This window comes from Mirounga leonina, unplaced genomic scaffold (assembly GCF_011800145.1).
Source record: "Mirounga leonina isolate KUSES-001 unplaced genomic scaffold, KU_Mleo_1.0 Mir_151, whole genome shotgun sequence".
Classification (NCBI taxonomy): domain Eukaryota; kingdom Metazoa; phylum Chordata; class Mammalia; order Carnivora; family Phocidae; genus Mirounga; species Mirounga leonina.
The window spans coordinates 89,724,025-89,747,779 of NW_023270377.1; the positions used below are offsets into that span (position 1 = coordinate 89,724,025).

The 23,755-nt window shown below is 38.4% G+C and overlaps 1 long non-coding RNA gene across 1 annotated transcript in view; it reads left to right on the forward strand.

The window, feature by feature from the left end:
* The window catches only part of LOC118012495, a 41,948-nt gene extending 18,545 nt beyond the window's left edge, over positions 1-23,403 (forward strand). Inside the window, exons 2-3 of the long non-coding RNA XR_004679726.1 lie at positions 17,735-17,787; positions 23,374-23,403. This is a non-coding gene — a long non-coding RNA (uncharacterized LOC118012495). The remainder of the gene's footprint in view (positions 1-17,734; positions 17,788-23,373) is intronic.
* Positions 23,404-23,755: the final 352 nt, after the last annotated feature.

Genomic DNA, 23,755 nt, shown 5'->3' on the forward strand with positions numbered 1-23,755 from the left:
CTGAAAGAAGATAGTAACCTGAAACTTTGAGGCATATAATACAAATGAAAGGCAAAGATATTTAAAATCTACATTCAGATTTGCTCTAAAATCTATGCAAAGTATTATATGTCAGCCATATCTCAGTTCAGTGAGGCATAATTAGTTTGCATCTACTGACATGGTTTGGATATAAAGATAATTATATTTGGATTCTCTTTCAAAAGCTATGAAGAATTGAAGGAATCCAGTAAGAATATCTTCATTTATTACTGTTAATATTTAAAGGTAAAAATAATTTGGATATACAAAAAATTACAAGGAGAAAATATGCTCAACTGAAATCTGTTTCTGAGAAAACTAATGGCGATTGACCAAGGTGGTATTTTCTTTATCCCTGGTTAGGCATTACATGATTAGAAAAGTTGTTTTTCTAACTCTGAGCTTCCTCTCTCTTTTTCCTATTTAATTCAATGGTTTTAACCAGATGACTGCATTATCATCACCTGTGAAGATTTTTAAAAATATATATGAAAAGTTGTAAGAATCTTTTGGAGAGCAATCTGTCACTATCAAAATATACATTATGTGTGTCTGGAGCCCAGCATTTCTATTTCTACAGATTTGTGTGATAGGTATATATGTAGGTGTATATTTGCAGGTTTGTAGAAAAATATTTAGAAACTAAAAAATAAATATCAATAAGAGATTGGTTAAATGCATAATGGTATAAATAGAGAAATACTATGCAGCTTTTAGAAATGATGAGAAGACCAACAAAAATATGTTTTCAATTAATGTGATAAAACAAGTTGCAAATCAATATATATGGGTATAATGCGATTTATGTAAATATATATATGTGTGTGTTAATATATTCATATCATATATGAATATATATAGACACACATGTAAATATAATAAAAATATACAGTATACACACAAAACAGTAGCAGAATGGGATGATGAATTCAGGAGACTTATTTTATATCTTGTGTGTAAATGCATTTTTTAAAATTGAAGAACATATATTTCTTCTCTAATATTGGTAGGAATATTTAATACAAGTACTTGAGTTCAACACCCAGAGATTCTATTCTGGCTCAAAAACTTAAGGTATGGCTCAAACACTTTTACAATTCTAGAATCTCCACAGCTAGGTTTTTATGCACACCACCCTGATTTACCTGATTTTCCTATTTTTTGATAGGAACCACTCCAGCACTGCGAAGCCAAATGTTGATCAAAAACAGACATAATATGCACATATGAAGCTCAGAGTCTAGGGGAATATATTATCCAGTTTATGCTGCAGTAACAAATCAACCCCGAAATACTCAGGATTTACCATAACAAGAAATTATAACGATCAGTAGGACAGCTCTGGGACCCAGGTTGAAGGAGCAACAACTCTCTGGGGTCTACTCTTCTCATGACAGATGCCAGAAGTATAAGTTAAAACAGGCAGAAATAGGCAAGAGCATTTGAAGCATCTGCTCTTTTTCACCCAGAATAAAAACCAAAGTTTTTGCTTTGGCTAACAAGACTACATGATTTGTTCATCAGATGCATTATTATCTAGCTCCCCCTTCCTCCCTCTGTGGTAGTTAGTCTGGTCTTTGGCTATTCTTTAGACACCACAGATGTGCTCATATTGTTGCACATCTGAAGCTGCTGTTTCTTCTACTTGAGGCAATTACTCGTTATTTGCAAAGGAAACTCAAGTTGAGAGAAGAATTTTTGAATCTCTGTTATTCAATATTAATTTTTACCTGTTTATTTAAAGTCATAGAGAATGATTTGGGGCTTTACAATAGAAAGGCTGGGTTTTGGATTAATCAATAGAATGAATTCTTTTCAAAATTTCATTTACTCAAATCCAGAAGAAATTACATTCACATAGTATGTTCCTGACTGGTATTTAGGATTCCTGAAGAGTGGCTCTTGGCTTTATTGTACAGGCATTATTTCAATTTCAAATCTAGTAATGTCTTGCTACCCAAAACAAAAACAAAAACAAAAACAAAAAACCTTGCAAAGTATAACTATGGCTTACATATTATCTTCTTTATCACAGGGAATAATGGGACAGCTGAAAATTGTTTCAGCCTCATGACAAAGATGAGAAAATCTCTTTATGGTTTCTAATTATACTCTCTGGAACAGACATGTGAATTCTCCCTGAAATATTCTAGTTTTTGCAGAGCCTTTCCTTGAATCTTATAAATACATTTCCAGGATGGTTGAATAGTTAAGTGCACCTCGTTTTGCATTTTGTTTCCTGTGATATTTACATGACAATGGTGAAGTAAGACACAACCAGAATAACAGTGATGTCCCAAATACCAGTTCATTTTAAAAGCACAAGTACCTTATAATTAAAGGAGGTAGGAGCCTTGGTTGTCAATCATCCCCTCTCAACCCTTGTTCATCCCAGTCCTGTATCACTTGCCCTTTGGATACGGTCAAAAGAGAGCACTGGCCAAAGGTCAGAGGGCAGGAGGAGAAAACATTCTGTAATCCTCAGGTTGCCTCTTGCAGTTGGGCAGTGGCTGTGTGTCTCCATCTGCAGCAGGTCCTGTTGGGTGGCCCCTCTTTTCCAGCTGCAGCCCTTATAGGTTCTGGCTACTGCCCTCCCCTTCCCTTCAGGCCCTGAGTGGGTAATGGCTTTATACTCTTGTACTCCTTTGCTTCATTCATCTTTTCTTGTTGGTTCCCTTAACTCAGCCTCCAGTTTTCCACGTAGTCTCTTCATTAAACTCTTTCAGTAGTGATCCTGCTCACTGTGCCATTTGTTTCCTGTCCAGGACCATGACTCATATAGTCATCTGTCATGCTCTGTGTCCTACAAAGGTTTTCAAATAAAAGTGGCAAGGATGAGAATAAGTTAGACTTTTCCAACTGGCAAGTCTATTTCAAGTCATAAAAACAGGATTCAACTGGGGCACCTGGGTGGCTCAGTAGGTTAAGTGTCTGACTCTTGATTTGGCTCAGGTCATATTCTCTGCTTAATATTCTCTCTCTCCCTCTCCCCCTCCCTGCTCACACACACTCTCTTTCTTTCTCTAAAAAAAAAAAAAAAAAGTTTAAAAAATGGGATTCAACTAATCTATTCTCTTTCTAGTAGACTTGCCCCGAGTATTCCTCTGACAACTGGGCTGACCTTAGTCTTGCTAATTCTTTTCCTCAGTCTAGTTCCCCCACCCTTCGACTCTCTATACCTCTTGGAACCTGATGTCCACTGAGGGAAAACATGTGGCTTACCTGCTCGCTTGGATGTTTTTAGCATGTTGGGATAATCTATTTACTTTTTTAAAAAATCCTTTTCTCAGGCAAAGGATTTTTCCTATGGTTATTTAAAAACATTAGTCTTCCTTTTTAATGACATAGGTAATACATGAATATATTATTATTTCATAATAATATGAAAATATTATTTCAAATAATATGAAGCATACAGAGTAGAATGTAAAAAGCCCTCTTTGTTACCTCCCAGTCTTCGGTCTCCAGAAATAACTGCTCTTTGAGAATCAGCTAAGCCTCCTTTCAGTCTTCGTCTAATTTTTGTTTTTAACATCAATAGAATCATATTGTATGTATAATTATGTGTCATGTATGTTATATATATCTTATATTTGTATTTTACATAAAGACATGTCTCTATATGTATATTGCTCTATGTCATATACATATTATCATATAAAAGGAATATCTCTATCTCAATTCATCTGTTTGTCTAGTCTAACTATAGATGCCTTGAGTCACTTTCCAAGTTTGTACATATTATCATTTGTAAGTGCTACACAATATTTCACAAAATTAATTTATTTTCTCATGGTTGCAAACAATGCAGTAATAAACAACTTTCTCATATATGTTTAACTGTACTCTTACTTTGGGATAGATCTCTGAAAACAGATGGCTGAATCAAAAAATATGTTCTTTAAAATTTTTGATAGATACTGTCAAATTGCCATACCCAGTAGTAGTCACTCCCCATTCCCACTCGGCCCTAGACAACCACTAATCTCCTTTCTGTCTTTGTATATTTGCTTATTCTGGACATTTCATATGAATGGAATCACATACTTATTATCAACATCATAATGTTTTCAAGGTTCATCCTGTTTTAGCATATGTTAGTACTGCATCACTTTTTATTGCCAAATAATATTCCATTGTATGAATATACCACACATTTATTTATTCATCAGTTGTTGGAAACGTGTAGTTTCTACCTTTTGACTATTATAAATACCACTATGACCATCATGTGTGAGTTTTTGAGTAGACATATGATTACACTTTTCTTGGGTATATAGGAGTAGACTTGCTGGGTCATATGGTAACTATAATGTTTAACATTTTGAGAAACTTTGCCACAAATATTCAACAATAAATTTGGTTCTAATTGTGTTAGTAACATTTGCTATAGCATCACTGAGTCTATAAGGTAGGTAAAGTTTTATAAAGATCATCAATATTTTATCTGTAAAATTAATCAAGAGATTATAGTTGTGTTGAAAATGTAGATTTGCTATTCCAAAAATATTCATAGAAACCATAAAGAAAAAACTGGAAAAAATGTAGTCTGTTTTGAACCAATTTAGATGATGGTACAGGTTGAATGATTATTAGAAATGTTTAGAGTTTGAATTCCAAAGATTTCTAGATCTTAGAAATCGTCGTTTATTTTATACTTGAGGAAATAAAATTATTATTGTCCAAATATGATAAACTTGGGAATAAAATTTGGGTTTCAGCTATGGAAATCTCATTTTCTATTGTGAGGACCATATGATTTTTTGTTGTGTATTTGTTTTTACTTGTTTGGGGATTGTCTGCTCAAAATTAATATCCACTTTCTTATGGAAAAGAGATGGTTTGGGGGTACACAAAGATTTTCCAATAAAACCTGGCCTGTTTGGTGTCAGATAAAATAGAATGTACACATGATGGGCAATCTTTTGATGATGATAAAATGATACATAATGATCTTTGATTTTTATGTGGAAATTTTAGTTTATATTTATCTAAAAAGAGTCTCTTCAATATAATAGAGTTTCTGTATGCTAATCACTATGATAAATGGTGATTTTAAATCTTTATTTTTTAATAAGTTATGCCACAGATATTTTGTGTTTATGTTTGAGGTAGAAGCCATATATTGAGTGGTGATTGACTTGTTTAAAGTCAGGTGGTAAGCAGCTGTAATTTGAATCTCCATCTCCAAATTCCATACCTAGATTTTTATATCACTGCTACAAAGACTTGAAGATAGAGAGGGAATTCACTTCCTAGATTAATTGCCCAAAACAAGTGACTTTCAGTAAACTGTGAGTGCTTCATGAGAATATTATTTAAACCTTATTGTACCTCTACAGATTGGCTAGGAAGAACTGTGGTTCTTCATCCTGTCAGATGTGGTGCTTCTAAAAGAGCCCTGCTAGGATCATAGAATACATTTTAGGGCTTCTCAAGGGGTTGGTAGGACTGAATTCCCTGTAATGGCAGCCTTATTTGAAGGATTGTGAACACTCTTAGATATGTAATTTGGGATAAATAAAAATGCTTTAAGTCAAAACTATGTCCTCTGTTGGGTCACAGTTATAGTTGTTCAATATTTTCTAAAAAGGTTCTGACAATTAATATTGTAATTTTCATATCAAAAGTCCTCAGGCCACCAGCATTCGTCCAGATATTTTTATTTTCTTTTTTTAAATTTTAATTCCGGTATAATTAACACAGAGTGCTAGTTTCAGGTGTGCAAGACAGTGATTCAACAATTTGAAATATTTTTCTTTTTAATAAACATTATCAACAGAAGACATTAGAAGTGATGACTTGTAAAGTCTATAATGTAGGTTTTAGAACAATATCTTCTGGGCTCTCTGAGGATAGTAAAAGTGTTAATTTTTTAAAATTTTTATTTTGTGTCCTATTCTTTGAAATAACTACTTTCTCTAGTCATCTGTCTGCCCTTTCATCCTTCCCTCATTTTTTGTTTACTTTTGCTTTTGTATCATATTGTCAACTTTTCTCTTTTCCTGGTTTTCTGTTCATATTTAAGTACAAGGCAGTTGAAGAGTTGATGGGGGTTTCGGTTTACATGAATGGGGATTGTTAGTTGGCAGGAATACCTAAGGGAGAAGTAGATAAACTATTTCATTGGTAGGGGAAATTTTAAATGATTGAAGCTGGATTTATTTGAGATAGAGCACCAATGCCCACAGTCGTTGAGCTACTTTACCAAATGGTATGTTTAGTTATTACTGTGTATTCTTATCTTAGAAAGAAGGGAAGATAAGCTCTATGGTCAAGCCACTATCTAGCAACACCTTATTTAACACCTATTTACATTATTTTGGGAACTGATGGGTTCAAAGGATGCAATCATAAAACTTGAACTTTGCTCTAAAATGAACCTATACTGTTTTATTGTTGTTAAAGCAAAACTTATTTAATTACTGGGAACCAGCATGCTCTCTCATTTTTACTATTTCTATTAGTGGTCCTACTGCTCTCCTTGTATCCCATAGTCAAACACTTGAAGTTGTCCTGACATCTTCATCTCTCTTCTGGAATTCAGTTTAGTAATTTATCTTATATCTGTTCCTCATTTCCATTTCCCCTGGAACCAACCTTTGCTTTGATTCTTTTAATAAATAAATATTTGTCAAGAATGAGTCCACACGTGAGGAAGATAGTGTGTATCCTCGAGAGCCAGGTAGAACCAAGTTTAAATCCTGTCTGTGTCACTTATTATCTGCATGAAATAAGGTACTTATCCTTTCTAAACTGCTATCCTCTTCTATAAAGTTGAGATAACCGTAATTCCTACCATATAGGGTTTTTTGGGAGGTTAAATAATGTAAAGCACTTCAACCAGTGCCTGACACACAGTAAGTACTAAAAATGTTATGTATGGCTATTTTTTTATTTTACATGTCAATTTTTAAATACTACGTTTAATACAGCATTCTTAATACATAAAATAAGAGCTATAGTTATTTCTTTCAAATATTTCTCTTTTGTATGGCAAATCACTTCTAAATTCTCAATGACAAATCAATGGCTTCCAGCATTTTTAACCACTTACAATCTACATCCCACTTACAACCTAAAAATCACAGATTTCTATAATGCCTTTTTGCATGTCAGTCTCATACTCAAAAATCTTGATTTTTCTTCCAGTTGCCTAGATAATAAAACCAAGATGCCTTAGTTGATACTGAAGATGCTTTCCTATCTGGTCTCTACCTACTTTTTATTCTCCATTGATGCCCTGTTATTTCTGCATATGAATGAACTGTTCATTCCAGCAAAATTTATCTGCTTATTGTCTGTAAGTATACTACTATATATTCCTGTCCTTGTCCTTTTTTTCTGATGAAATGGTCTAAATTATTCCTTGAATTCTCAATTCCAGTTTCAATTCCTACCTGAAGTCTGAAATTCTATGGTTTTTAGTTTCTGCATCATTTTTTCCCCACATTTATAGCATGCCCATGCAGTACTCTTATTAATCTTTTTTACAAATACGACAAATCTCTAAACTTACAGTCAGGTACCAGGTGTAGTCCAACATTATCAATAAGTAGAGGGTAAATAAGGAGAGGCTAACAATTTGTGATAAGATGTTTAAAACGTTCACCCTAGTGATGCAGCCAATCCAACTGACAAAATCTAGAATGAAGAATAACCCACAATGCAGAAACAGTGTTATGAATACAGATATTCATGACGAGTGTGTTTATAATTGTGAAAATTTCAAAATAACCTTAATGTCTAACTATAATGAGTTCCTTAAAAAATCATAGTTTATTCATTTTGGTGAATAAATATATATTGTTAAAAATTAGATTGTAATCTGTCTGAAAAACAGAGAGAAATGCCTCTCCTCATATTCCTTCCTCACCATTTATAAAACACTTACTCCATGTCAGAGTTAAGAGGTTACACACATCCATTATATTCTTCTCTCTGTATCACCTGGTGAGGTTGGTATTCCTACTGTTTTGCTATTACTATTTGCAACACTGTAGCCTCTACATTTGCAAACACTCTGAGAAAACTTGCTGACAATGTAGATAATAGTCACAGGGCCAGTCTACCAAGTAAAATACAGAAAAGTAGATCTTTTTCCCTTTTGACCTTTTTTGAGGGGACTTGTCTTCATAGGTTTGGGCTGTTATAGTCACAGATAGGAGTAAGGTTGAGTTCCTATGGCATTACCAAGATAGGTGACCTGGTGTCATTATCTTGTTATGGGTTCTCGCTTTCCCTAAGGGTAGTCACCTATTAGCAGAACAAGTGATGTTTGTAATGTTTAAAAACTAATGCAGCATGGACACTGGCCAATCAGAATAGTGCCACAGCCATTAAGAATGGATACCTGTGTAGGTAAGTAATGAGGCCATACCTGTGCAGTGGGTGAATACCCACCCTGGTGACTGGGAACTAGAAAGTTACTTGGGCTATCCTGTGTCCTTTAAGTCACACTTCACCAGTAAGCCCAGAACTATCAGACTCTTAGGAATCAACTTGTGTTTCCACGGATGGCTGAGCAAAGTGTTAATGAGACACTCCTTTAATACATTGAAAGCAGTTTCCTCATAAAATCCCAATAACCAAGGTAAGTAGGGTTTCCAACAAATTATACTGGGATATCTGTACAGAGTTCTTAATGAAGTGGCAAAGATAATTACAGACTTCTAATTAACTACTTAATTGCTATGAATTAGTAAATCTCCCAGCTTGGATGGCTTTTACTCAGTTTTGTGGTTGAAAAAATACATTCTCTTCAACTTTCTTCTTGTTCTTTCAGTGTAATTAACCATTTCCTTGTACCACTGACCTTTTCTAAGAGACATTTAATTACTGCTAATCCTTAGCTCTTGTTTTTAATCATCCAAAAAAAAAAAATTAATGGTTTTAGCAGTAGTAAGCACCTTAGCTTAGAACCAGGTCTACGTAAATTATAGAACACTGAATCATAGGGCCTTGAAATTAATGTAGCCTCTTTCTTAAATAAATGAGAAACTGTTCCAAACATCTTTTACCAGAAGAAGGAAAGCACTAGCTAATATTTTATGATACATTCTGGTCCTTGTTACGTGTTATGCATTTCTCCTCATCATCACCTTCTCATTATAAAAGAGAGAAGTGCATCATACAGGGACAATTGAGTTTCACATTTAATCCGGGACAATGAGTGCGAAAACATTAAGAATCTACTTCAAAACAATCTTTTTTACTTACTAGACTCATTCACAGAAGCTTGACACAAAGATTCATTGATCCCTTTCTGTTGATCGTAGGAATTTAAAAAAAATCACAGAATAGAAATGAAATTTTCATCCAACTTGTTGATAGAGGAAACTAAGAAATTTTCTCATAACTAATATATGACATATAATATGAGTTATCACACAGTTGTCTTCCTTAATCTTATGGGTGAAATAAAACATTCCACTGATTCCTACTTCCTCCCACTGGTTACTTTTAACAATTATTGCACCCACTTGCCCATCTCCTCTTTTATTATTATTTTTTTAAATTTAATTTTATTATGTTATGTTAGTCACCATACAATACATCATTAGTTTTTGATGTAGTGATCCACGATTTGTTTTCATATAACACCCAGTGCTCCATGCAGTACATGCCCTCCTTAATACCCATCACCAGGCTAACTCCTCCCCCCAGCCCCCTCCCCTCTAGAACCCTCAGTTTGTTTCTCAGAGTCCATAGTCTCTCATGGTTCATCTCTCCCTCTGATTTCCCCCCCTTCATTTTTCCCTTCCTTCTAATGTTCTCCATGCTATTCCTTATATTCCACAAATAAGTGAAACCATATGATAATTGACTTTCTCTGCTTGACTTATTTCACTTAGCATAATCTCCTCCAGTCCCATCCATGTTGATGTAAAAGTTGGGTATTCATCCTTTCTGATGGCTGAGTAATATTCCATTGCATATATGGACCACATCTTCTTTATCCATTCATCTGTTGAAGGGCATCTCGGCTCTTTCCACAGTTTGGCTATTGCAGACATTGCTGCTATGAACATTGGGGTGCATATGGCCCTTCTTTTCACTACATCTGTGTCTTTGGGGTAAATACCCAGCAGTGCAATTGCTGGATCATAGGGTAGCTCTATTTTTAAATTTTTGAGGAACCTCCACACTGTTTTCCAAAGTGGCTGTACCAACTTGCATTCCCACCAACAGTGTAAGAGGGTTCCCCTTTCTCCACAACCTCTCCAACATTTGTTGTTTCTTTCCCTGTCCATTTGTGCCATTCTAACTGGTGTAAGGTGGTATCTTAATGTGGTTTTGATTTGAATTTCCCTGATGGCTAATGATGATGAACATTTTTTCATGTGTCTGTTAGCCATTTGTATGTCTTCTTCAGAGAAGTGTCTTTTATGTCTTCTGCCCATTTTTTTACTTCATTATTTGGTTTTTGGGTGTTGAGTTTGAGAAGTTCTTTATAGATCATGGATACAAACCCTTTATCTGTAGTGTCATTTGCAAATATCTTCTCCCATTCTGTGGGTTGTCTCTTTGTTTTGTTGACTGTTTCCTTTGCTGTGCAGAAGCTTTTATCTTGATGAAGTCCCAAAGTTCATTTTTGCTTTTGTTTCACTAGTCTTTGGAGATGTATCTTGAAAGAAATTGCTGTGGCTGATGTCGAAGAGGTTACTGCCTATGTTCTCCTCTAGGATTTTGATGGATTCCTGCCTCACATTGAGGTCTTTCATCCATTTTGAGTTTATCTTTGTGTAGGGTGTTAGAGAATGGTCGAGTTTCATTCTTCTGCATGTGGCTGTCCAATTTTCCCAGCACCATTCATTGAAGAGACTGTCATTTTTCCATTGCATGGTTTTTTCCTGCTTTGTCAAAGATTATTTGACCATAGAGTTGAGGGTCCATATCTGGGTTCTCTCTTCTGTTCCATTGGTCTATATGTCTGTTTTTGTGCCAGTACCCTGCTGTCTTGGTGATCACTGCTTTGTAATATAGCTTGAAATCAGGCAACGTGATGCCCCTAGCTTTGTTTTTCTTTTTCAACATTTCCTTGGTGATTCAGGATCTTTTCTGATTCCATACAAATTTTAGGATTGTTTGTTCCAGCACTTTGAAAAATGTCATTGGAATTTTGATCGGGATGGCGTTGAAGGTATAGATTGCTCTAGGTAGCATAGACATTTTAACAATATTTATTCTTCCAATCCATGAGCATGGAATGTTTTTCCATCTTTTTGTGTCTTCTTCAATTTCTTTCATGAGTGTTCTGTAGTTCCTAGAGTATAGATCATTTACCTCTTTGGTTAGGTTTATTCCGAGGTATCTTATGGTTTTTGGTGCTATTATAAATGGAATCATTTCTCTAATTTCTTTTTCTATAGTTGCATTGTTAGTGTATAAGAAAGCAACTGATTTCTGTGCATTGATTTTGTATCCTGCCACATTACTGAATTGCTGGATGAGTTCTAGTAATTTGGGGGTGGAGTCTTTTGGGTTTTCCATATAAGGTATCATGTCATCTGCGAAATGAGAGAATTTGACTTCTTCTTTGCCAATTTGAATACCTTTTATTTCTTTTTGTTGTCTGATTGCTGTTGCTAGGACTTCTAGTACTATGTTGAACAATAGTGGTGAGAGTGGGCAGCCTTGACGTGTTCCTGATCTTAAGGGAAAGGCTCTCAGCTTTTCCCCATTGAGGATGATATTCGCTGTGGGTTTTTCATAGATAGATTTTATGAACTTGAGGAATGTTCCCTCTATCCCTATACTCTGAAGAGTTTTAATCAGAAACGATGCTGTACTTTGTCAAATGCTTTTTCTGCATCAGTTGAGAGGACCATATGGTTCTTCTCCCTCCTCTTATTAATGTATTTTATCACATTGATTGATTTGCAAATGTTGAACCACCCTTGCAACCCAGGAATAAATCCCACTTGGCCATGGTGGATGATCCTTTTAATGTATGGTTGGATCCTATTAGCTAGGATTTTGTTGAGGATTTCGGAATCCATATTCATCGGGGATATTGGTCTGAAATTCTCATTTTTGATGGTGTCTTTGCCTGGTTTGGGGATTAAGGTAATGCTGGCCTCATAGAATGAGTCTGGAAGCTTTCCTTCTGTATCTATTTTTTGAAACAGCTTCAGGAGAATATGTATTATTTCTTCTTTGAATGTTTGGTAGAATTCCCCAGGGAATCCATCAGGCCCTAGACTCTTGTTTTTTGGGAGGTTTTTGATCACTGCTTCAATCTCGTTACTGGTTATTGGCCTATTCAGGTTGTCAATCTCTTCCTGTTTCAGTCTTGGCAGCTTATAGGTTTCCAGGAAGGCATCCATTTCATCCAGGTTGCTCAGCTTATTGGCATATAGTTGTTGATAATAATTTCTAGTAGTTGTTTCTATCTCCTTGGTGTTAGTCATGATCTCTCCCCTTTCATTCATAATTTTATTAATTTGGGTCCTTTCTCTTTTCTTTTGGATAAGTCTGGCCAGCGGTTTATCGATCTTATTAATTCTTTCAAAGAACCAACTTCTAGTTTTGTTGATCTGATCTACTGTGTTTCTGGTTTCTAATTCATTGATCTCTGCTCTAATTTTAATTACTTCTCTTCTAATGCATGGCTTAAGCATCATTTGTTGCTTTTTCTCTAGTTCTTTAAGGTGTAGAGTTAGCTGGTGAATTCGGGATTTTTCTGTTTTTTTGAGTGAGGCTTGGATGGCTATGTATTTCCCCCTTAGAACCCCCTTTGCAGTATCCCATAGGTTTTGGACCAATGTGTTTTTGTTCTCATTGGTTTCTATGAATTGTTTAAGTTCTTCTTTGATTTCCTGGTTGACCCAAACATTCTTGAGCAGAGTGGTCTTTTGCTTCCAAGTTTTTGAATTTCTTCCAAATTTTTTCTTGTGATTGAGTTCCAGTTTTAAAGCATTATGCTCTGAGAATATGCAGGGAATAATCTCAGTCTTTTGATATCAGTTGAGACCTGATTTGTGACCCAGTATGTGGTCTATTCTGGAGAAAGTTCCATGTGCACTCGAGAAGAATGAGTATTCTGTTGTTTTTGGGTGGAATGTTCTGTATCTATGAGGTCCATCTGGTCCAATGTATCATTCAAAGCTCTTGTTTCTTTGTTGATTTTCTGCTTAGATGATCTGTCCATTGCTGAGAGTGGAGTATTGAGGTCTCCTACAATTAATGTATTATTATCAATATGACTCTTTATTTTGGTTAACAGTTGGCTTATGTAGATGGCTGCTCCCATGTTGGGGGCGTAGATATTTACAATTGTTAGATCTTCTTGTTGAATAGACCCTTTAAGAATGATATAGTGTCCTTCTGTGTCTCTTATTACAGACTTTAGTTTAAACTCTAATTTGTCTGGTATAAGAATTGCTACCCCAGCTTTCTTTTGAGGTCCACTGGCATGGAAGATGGATCTCCATCCCTTCACTTTCAGTCTGGATGTATATTCAGGTTCAAAATGAGTCTTTTGTAGACAACATATGGATGGGTCCTGTCTTTTTATCCAATCTGCTACCCTGTGCCATTTTATGGGAGCATTTAGGCTGTTCACACTGAGAGTGATTATTGAAAGATATGAATTAATTGTCATCATGTTGCCTGTGAAGACCTTGTTTTTATAGATTGTCCCTGTACATTTCTTTTCTATATCACTCTTGAGGTCTTTCTCCTTTTATAGAGCCCTCCCTTAATATTTCTTGCAGGGCCAGCTTAGTGGTCACGTAGTCTTTCAGTTTCTGCCAGTCGTGGAAGCTCTGCATCTCTCCATCCATTCTAAATGACAGCCTTGCCGGATAAAGTATTCTTGGCTGCATGTTCTTCTCTTTTAGTACCCTATGTCTTGCCAGGCCTTTCTGGTTTGCCAGGTCATTGGATAGGTCTGATGTTATTCTGATGTTTCTCCCTCTGTACATAAGGAAGCTCTTCGCCTAACTGCCCTTAAGATGGTTTCCTTGGTTCTAAGACTTGCGGATTTTAGTATTACATGCTGAGGTGTTGACCTGTTTTCCTTGATCTCGGGAGGGCTCCCTCTGCCTCTAAGACATGAAGGTTTGTTTCATTCCCCAAATTAGAAAAGTTCTCAGCTACGATTTGCTCAAATACATCTTCTAGTCCTCTCTCTCTCTCTCTCCACCCTCCCAGGGATTCCAATAATTCTGACATTGGAACGTTTTATGATGTCACTTATTTCTCTGATTTTATTTTCATGGATTCTGAGTTGTTTTTCCCTGGCCTCCTCTTTTCCCTTTTTGCCTATTATTTGGTCTTCTAGATCACTAATTCATTCTTCTGCCTCGCTTACCCTAGCTGTTAGATTATCTAGATTAGATTGGATCTCATTGGTAGCATTTTTAAGTTCTGCCAATTCAGCTTTCATTTCTGCCCTTAGAGACTCTATGTTGCCATTAATTGATTTCTCCATTCTAGCTATTGTCTTCACAATTGCTAGCCTGAATTCCATCTCCGACTTCTTGGTTATATCTGAATCCATTTGTAAATCCGTGGCATAAATCATGGTCTCTGAGTCTTTCCTATTTAGGTGGTTCCTTCTCCTAGTCATTCTGTTGAGGGGTGGTTGAGGGAATGTATAGACTCCAAATTACTGACCACAACCCAATCAAGATGCACCTGTTTTCTAGGGACCTTAGGGTTGCTGGCCTCTTGTTCTCCCAGCTTGTCTTCTGGGGGAGGGGCCTGCCACACTATTACTCAGGCAACCCTGTTTGGGCAGAGTTGCCCTGCCCCCTGTGGCGGGAGATGGGCTCAGTGGGAACCGGTTTTTGGGGGCTTTTGTTCTCTGGTGGCTTTCCCTGGCGGCTTTCTGCATCTCTTCTGCGAGTCAGAGCAGAAGAGACCGTTTCCAACCCTCTGCCTCAGAGCAGAGAGATTGCAGTCTGTTCTTCAGTGAGCTCTCCAGGCCACACTATCTCCATTTCTGTCCAAGGGTGCTGCTATAAACTGCAGCATCCTGGGTCATGCACCCCTTCACAGTGCCCCCAGTCCTGCCTCCAGGTCAGGATACATATCTGGCCTTTGTGCTTATAAAACCGCCAGCTGCCCCCAGTTCGCACATGCTGCCCCGCCACTCCGGGTTTCCGTCTGGGGGGCTGCCCTAAAGTCTTTTCCCTGCCACTACCGGTCTGCGAGACTGTGCCCAGTCCCCAGTGTGGGAGGCTATCCTCACCGGCGGTGTAGGATCCCCATGGCCAGGCACCCTCTCCCTGCCATTTATCCTCCGATATCTGCCCACGGAATCATGGCTCCCCGCTTTGTACCGCAAAACCAACCACCTGAGATATTCTATTTGTAGAGATCCAGATCCATCTTCTTACATCTCAGGCTAATTTCGTGGGTGTTCAGAGTGGTCTGGTAGGGATTCAGCTCAATTCCAGGGACCGGTTGAAATAGGGTCCCCTACTTCTCCGCCATCTTTCCCCCCTCCCTCTTTTATTACTTTATTTGTTAAACCTGTTATCATCTGGATGCTCTCATCCAGAACAAAGGGAAAATGATAGTTCCTGACACATTTTGAGTGCTCTTGATAAAAATCCATCCCATTAACAATCCAAATGAGACCCTTCTCAGAATCATTTCCTACAACTTAGCAGGGAGGGTATAAGGCGATGTAAGGTGGAGAGAGGACAAAGATAAATTGTGTCTGAGGAGAGTGATCAGCTGAATAAAAATTAGAATAATCAAATATGTTTAGGATTTACTTTTTTTATTTTCTTGTTTATATATATTTGACTGCTGTGTTCCTATGTAACTTAGGGAAAACCAGAGGGGTTAGAGAGGCAAGGGCAATGTCAACACTCATTTTTACTCTCCATGGGAACTTGGGAAAGTCATTTGAGTTCTTTAGGTCTCAGATTCATCAAGGATTAATTCCACCCACCTTACAGTGTGGTTAATAAATAATGCATATGCATTTCTTAGTAGAGTGCTTGCCATTTATTAGGTACTAAATAAATATTAGCAGCCAGTCCCACCTAAGTTTAATTGAACTAGCTTCTTTTCTCTAAAAGCTAAACTCTATGTAACTTCAGTTTTCAAAATTTCCCAGTGAGGCAGAGAGGAACAAAGTATGATGGATTCTGGGGTGAATCTGTTCCAGCATGCCTCTGGCAGGACTCACTAACTCCCAGCTCTGCTGGGATGTGGCATTAGCCACCACCAACTGGACTGAGCTGACAGTCTTGTCACACTGAATTAATGTGCTTGCCTTGGCATTTGCGTGGAGCTGAGGGTCAAAGACTTCTCAAATACAGAGCTCCATGACTGTCTCTGAGGGAGGTACTTACATGCAAAACAGCACCACAGAATATTCTTTCCAAGGTACACTCTGCCATAGCCTCATTACCCAAGCTGTGACTGCCTCCCCACCAAGTCAGTCTCAACCTCAGCTGTGGCAGGATGGAGGTTGGGTTTGCCATACTGCCTTTAATGTCCTCATGCTGAAGTCCCTGGGATATAATGAACATTAAGCTTGTGCAAACCTGAGGTGCAATATGGTTGCAGGTTCTAGGTTTTCTAGTCACAATGTAGCCCTCCAGCTCCTGAGGTTTACAGAGATGCCTCAGGAGGAGAGCTGTAACCACATCCAAAATGCTGTGATCTTCTCAATGCGGCCTCCTAAGTGAGAGGGTTGGCAAACCCAGGAAGGACCCGTCATGGCTAAATCTTTCCCATTTGTTCCAAGAATGTCTAATAGGCCTGGAGGGAATTGTTCTGTTTTCTAATCCAGTTGGGGGAATCAGAGAATCAAAAAGATCATAGGGGTAAAAGTAAAACTTAGAGTTTTGGCATCCTTTCTATATTTTTAATGTGCAAATAGCATTTTACTCCATAGTTCCTATATTCAAGGAATTCATGCATGATAGTGAAAGAGTTATGTAAAATCCAAAAATAAAGTAGTAAAAATGTATTAGATACTACAAATTCAAAAATATTTACAGTAGTTGCAGAAATTGCTTTCTCTAATGAACATGTTCCTAAGTAAATTTATTATTAAAACAAGATTATAGAAGACGTAGATTTAGCCCACCTAAAAGCATGACTTTTTTTTAACATCTCTTAAGTACATTGTGTAGGCGTGTCCTATAACCAAGGAACTTTTTCATTCATTATTTCAGAACTTCCACTTAAAAATAAATTTTAGTATCATAAGAAGGTTTTAAAAACGTTTTATTTTCATTGCCCCAAATATACTTCTTATTAGGGTAGAAACAGATTTTAGTATAACTTGATGGCATATGTGTGTGTATGGTAGCAACACACACACATACACACACACACAACATTGCTGCCCTTAGCTTCAGGACACAAGGCAAAATGACCATCTTTCAGGGCATGTTGGGGGCTCAGTCAGTTAAGCGTCTGACTCTTGGTTTCAGCTCAGGTCATGATCTCAGGGTCGTGAGATCAAGCCCCCCATCAGGCTGCATGCTCTGCATGGAGTCTGCTTGGGATTCTCTCTCCCTCTCCCTCTGCCCCTCCTCCTACTTGTGCATGTGTGCTCTCTCTCTCTCAAATTAATAAATAAATCTTTTTTTTGAAAAAAGAATGACCATCTTTCTGTGTATACTCATACAATATATAAACAGTCACTGGACTATTGACATTGGTATATATGTTCTAGACAACAAAGGATAGGAAAGAACGAAGGAAATATTGTCTTCCTCTTCTATGTTCTCTTCAGATGCTCCCCACCTAAAATTGTCTGACTGGGCGAAGTCAATCTGTCTACATAAGGTACAACAGAAGCCTTCATTTGCCTGTTTTAGAAGAGCCTCACAAGACAGCTAGGCTTGGTCTCTAATTCTACTGTACTGGACATTGTTAACTGGGTGAAGATAAGCATTGCCCTTTCCCTGTTCCCCAAGCATCCAATGCAGTGCTTAGTTAGGTGGTTAATTTATCTCCCTTTGAAGATTGAATGGAAAATCCTCATTTTCAGAAATTGTTCCTTCAGACAATCTGAGATGCTCATATATGCCACATGCTCTGCTAAGTGCTCTTTGGAGACTTATTTAAGCCTTACAATAATACTATGAGGCAGATATTATGCCCATTTTCAGGATGAAGAAACTGAGCATAGAAATGCTAAGTAACATACACAAATTTTCACATCAGGAGAAGAATCTGGGATTTAAACTTAAGTCTATATGAATCTATGCTCTTATCTACTCTTAAATGTGGCTGGCCAAAAGTGCAGGTAGAATTTCAGGGTAGATGTGTCCTCATGCATGCTTATGAGGCTCCTTGCAGTTTGTGAAGGTGGGGAGGGGGTGGGAGGGGAAAGGAGGCAAAATGCCTTCCCCGTTCCCAAAGATGTCCATACCTTAATTCCTGGAAACTGAGACTATATTACATTAAGGTAGCAGATATAATTGAGGTTGTTAATCATTTGCTCTTAAAACAGGGATATTGGTTATTACCCTGGATTATTGTGGTAGGTCCAGTGGTATCACAGGGTCCTGCAGAGCAAAAAAAGGAAACAAAGGACAGAGATCAGAGAGAGGGCATTGTGAGTAGGCCTAGGGCCAATGCCGCTGACTTTAAGGCAGTCTCTAGAAGCTGGAATAGGCTTATAGTCGCCTGGAGCTTCCAGAAGGAATGCAGACTTGCTAACACCTTGATTTTAGCCTATGACACCCATTTAAGATTTCTGACCTCCAGAACTGTGAGATAATAAACTTATGTTGTTTTAAGCCACTAATTTGTGGTAATTTGTTACAGCAGGATTAAGAGACTAATAATAAGTGTTTATTTATTTATTTATTTGAGAGAGGGACCGGGAAGGGGCAGAAGGAGAGGGAGAGAGAGAATCTTAAGCAGGCTCCAAGTCCAGCGTGGAGCCCAACACGGGGCTCGATCTCACAACCCTGAGATCATGACCTGAGCCAAAATCAAGAGTCGGAGACTTAACCAACTGAGCCACCCAGGCACCCCCTAATAAGTGTTTTAGATACCTTAGAATGTATATTTAATAACGGGGTGATTAAAGCCGCACCTTCTTTTTTCACATTTTTTTAAGATTTTTTTTTTTTATTATTATTCATTTGAGAGAGAGACAGAGCACAAGCAGGGGGAGAGGCAGAGGGAGAGGGAGAAGCAGACTCCCCGCTGAGCTGGGAGCCCAACATGGGGCTAGATCCCAGGACCTGGAGATCATGACCTGAGCTGAAGGCAGATGCTCAACCATCTGAGCCACCCAGGGGCCCCTCTTTTTTCACATTTATACGGAGGCGTTCATCATTGTGTTACCTACGGGGGGCTCTTACTCCAACAACCAGCTCCCTGGGCACCACCTGTACTATAGTCCGCTCTGCCGTGGGCTCAGTATAGAAGTTATTTGTGGTGGAAAGAAATTGTGTTTTTAGGTATGAAAAATGATTAAAGATAAATTGATTAGTCATTTCTGCCTGAACTCCTCCCTAAAATTTTAGACAAATTAGTCAATGCCAAAGGGTCACAATTTCATTAGGGGGGAGGTTGGAGAGCACATGTTTTTGCTCGGGATTTTAACTATTGCACATTTGCAGTCATGTTCCAAGTGTGGAAGGTGGGCCTAATTCTTTCACTTACCTATTACACAACATATAAATATATGTGAGGCAGGTGTACAGAAGGAGTGTACGTGTATATATGGAGGCAAGGGCAGGAATTTGATGTTGATTTTGATAGGGTCTCAATTTAAAAAGCAGAATGTATTTTTTTATTTTTTTATTTCAATTTTTTATTTAAATTCTAAACATATATGGTAAAATTGGTTTCAGGTGTAGAATTTAGTGATTCATCACTTACATATACCATCCAATGCTCATCCCAACAAGTGCCCTCCTTAATAGCTTTTCTAAAAAGCAAAATTTAAATACAAACGAATTACCAGTACCAAAAAATTAAGATTCCAGAAATGGTATCTTCTGCCATTAATTATATCTCCACTAGATGGCAGTATGGTGTAAGCAAAAAGAATGCTTTCCTTAGCCTTGGGCTTCTCCAGCTGCTAGTAAAGGATGCCTTATTGCTCTTTCAGAAGAGGAAAGTCACCAAGATTAACAATCAATTTAGAAGGGTAGGGCTGATCTAGACTGATCCTAGGGCAGTGAAGTCCTAGAAAGAGCATGGATTCTGTGGCTCTCAGCGCCTTTGATTCCTAGCTATGGGATCCTGGCAGGTTACTTAATGTCTCAGGGCCTCAGTTTTCACATTAGTGTAATGGGTGTGAATATTACTGTCTTCCTTAGAGGGCTGTTATGAAGATAAAATGAAGTAATGTAGTTAAAGATCTTAGGACATAATAGGCAGTCGGTTACTAACAGTCCTTTCTCTGCCCTGCCTAAGGGGAAAGATAAATGCACAGAATGTAAGTGGTGGACCCTAACATCATATAGTCTCCAGTTATAGCTGTGATGAAATGAAGAGTCTTGAAAAGTGAGGAGAGATGATTTATTCTTTACTGTGCTTCAGTCTGACAAAGACTTTCCTAAAAGCAGTGCCATGACCTTCTCTTCATAACCTTGAGAGCAGTGCTCTCAAATGTGGTTGCTGTCTGTCCCATCTCTCTGTCAAAATTGAAGTTCATCTCCTGTGAGGAGGCTTGTCGACTTTCCCTGAGGTCTGCAGCGCGGGCTAATATCCCTGGCCTCCTGCGTCTATGGCAGGTTGGCCTTCAGTCTGTGGGTGCACAAGAATGCTGCCCAAACAGTGTAGTGCGTGGAATGGTGATTCCCAAAAGACAAGTCTCCCAGAACCTGTGACTGTGACCTAGTTTAGACACAGGGTCTTTGCAGATGTAATTAAGCTAGGGATGGATCATCCTGGACTATCCAGGTGGACCCTAAATCCAATGATAAGTGTCCTTAAAAAGGCCAAGAGAGGTTGAGGCAGAGAAGAGAAGGCCCTGGGAGATGCGGGCAAATGGGAGAGAGGCAGCGCCACAGAAGGGGAGGAACCCCTGCAGCCACCAGGGGCTGGAAGAGGCAGAAAACGGTCCTCCCCTAGAGTCCTCAGGGAGCATGGCTCTGCTGACACTTTGATTTCAGACCCCAGGTGTCCACGCTGTGGAAAAATAAATTTCTGTTGTTGTAAGCCGCCAAATTTGTGGTTATTTGTTACAGCAACCCAAGAAACTAATACAGATTTATATCAAGAAAATCCCTGTCCCCAAATATATTTCTGCTGTTGCTAGAAACTCCCTCATTAGGAAATTTATTTCTTTGGTTTAAATTGCAGCCCCTTTTAAAATAAAATACATAAGGTCCCTTAGGAAAGGTAACATATTTTGGAGAATGCATTTTTTACATTATGTACTCTGAATGGATGGCTTGGACCTGCAGAAAAGCACTGGGTACTTGCAAGGGAGTGATTCTAAAAAGGTGAAGGGCATTGGCTCTGAAAGACCAGCTTGACTTGCAAAGCAACTTGTCTGGCATTTGACCCAGTGATTCATTATGTCAATGGTTTTCAATGAGAGAAGCCAAGATTTGGAGAAATCTCAAGCAATATTGCCATCTAAGAAGATCCCTCTCCGGACTAATTTCAGTATGCCCCTTGCCATAAGATAAGGCTCCTTGAGGCCAATGGAACATGGCCTTAGAACTAGCACCTTCCCCTCCCAGACCATGATGCAGGTACCCCAGAATCCCCGAATTCCTTGCCCAAATGGCCCCCAAACCATTTTCATGGTTCCCACAGCTTGCGTCTCTAAGTCTACCCTCCCTAGGATGGATCACACCATCAGCATGCACACTCCTAGGCCCAGGGTGGGGAATATGAGGAGACTTTTCAGTAGTTGAACCAGAAGTGGAGAGAAGAGGTTTACTGGAGCCCAGGACCTGTGTCTTCTGAAACTTGATAATTCTAAACTCAAACATGGCTTTCTTGGTCTTCATAAAGGTATATTTGTCAAGCATTGAACATATTTTATTAACAGTTTGTTAACTTGGTCTATAAATGTGGGCCTGCATTCATACCTCTCGCAAAAGCTAAAGGTGGTCCTCGCTCTGAGATATGCAATTCTTTAAAAACACTCTGGGAAGGCGGTGTAGTGAGCCAAAAACAGTCCGTAAAAGGCAGGAAGTAAAAACAGAATCACAGTGCTGGAAGTGCCACAGGGGAAAAAAAAAAAAACACAACTTGGAAAGGAACTGGTAGTAAAATCTAAAAATCACACCAAGCGTGCAAATGACTACATGGTAAAAAGCAGATACAGGCTCCATCATCTTTCAGTTATGTGATTTTTTAAAAAAGACACTTAACGTCTTTGAACTGCTGTTTCTTCAAATGTAAAATTGGGGTGATTAAACCTATGCCAAAGAGTTACTATGAGAACTCAGGAGTAAATTAAAGTCCCTGCTTTAAGTGAGAGCACATACTGCGTGCCCGATAAATTGTAACTCTCCTGGGCAAGTCCTCTCGTGGTATCAGTGGGGCTTGGTAGGGAGAGGCTCACACGGGCTACAGCACTGCAGTGGGCACCTCGCCCTGAGCATTAGCGGTCTCAAGAAATGAGACAAGCCCCGCTTTCCAAACTTGATTTTTGCTTGGCCATTCACCTATATATGGTGAAAATAAGCAGCCTCAGACAACATTGCTCATCTGGTCTGCTCATGTGAAGCCCCAGAGTCAAAAATGTGAATCTTGGGCACCTGGGTGGCTCAGTCGTTAAGCGTCTGCCTTCGGCTCAGGTCATGATCCCAGGGTCCTGGGATCGAGCCCCGCATCGGGCTCCCTGCTCGGCAGGAAGCCTGCTTCTCCCTCTCCCACTCCCCCTGCTTGTGTTCCTTCTCTCACTGTGTCTCTCTGTCTCTGTCAAATAAATAAATAAAAATTAAAAAAAAAATGTGAATCTTAAATGGGATTTTTAGTTTGGGTTAGCTCAGACCAGATAGCTCTCTGACATGATACAGAGAGCTGTTATTAAGTTTTAATAATTGGGTACTTGATGAGAAAATAGATGGGCTGCTTTGAAATGAAAACTATATGTAGTATATTGAAAAGTAATTTGAGAATAATTGCATGTATTAAAGTAAAAGTTATAAATGGCTCACTCTTAAATTTCATTCTGTCTCTGCTACCATCTGGTGAATCCTAGGTCAGCTGGGACAGTTTGGGAATGGCTTTTGTTTTGGTTTAGCTCTGAGTTTCTTACTTCTTTCTGCCAGAGAATTTGTTAATTTCCTTTGTGGGCTACATCCCTCTGGGTCTTTCTCTAGGGTTGGGATGATTGCTTCTTTGTATCACAATCTTTGTTGTAATTGCAGAGATTTTTTTTTTTTTTTCCTTCTATAACTACAACCACTAAAAGATTTTAAGTAACAAAGCCTTTACCAGGTGTTTCCAAGAAGGGCTCTTCCTCCCCATGGTCTGCAAAAAGCCAGCCTGCTAGCTGTGAGTTATTTGATGGCCAGGAATGAATGACGACTCTGCTTTCTTGGGTCAGTATCCTTGGACTGTCTTGACCTCATGTATTTATCCTGTGTTCTGCCCAGTTGACTCCATGTTGTTCATAAAGCTATGGCAGTGGGTAGGCTTTTTTTTTTTTTTAAGATTTTATTTATTTGAGAGAAAAAGAACACATGTGAGGACACAAAAGAGAGACAGAGACAGAGACAGAGAGGGAGAAACAGAGTCCCCACTAAGCAGGGAGTCCAACTCGGGACTCAATCCCAGAATCCTGAGATCATAACCTGAGTCAAAGGCAGATGCTTAATGG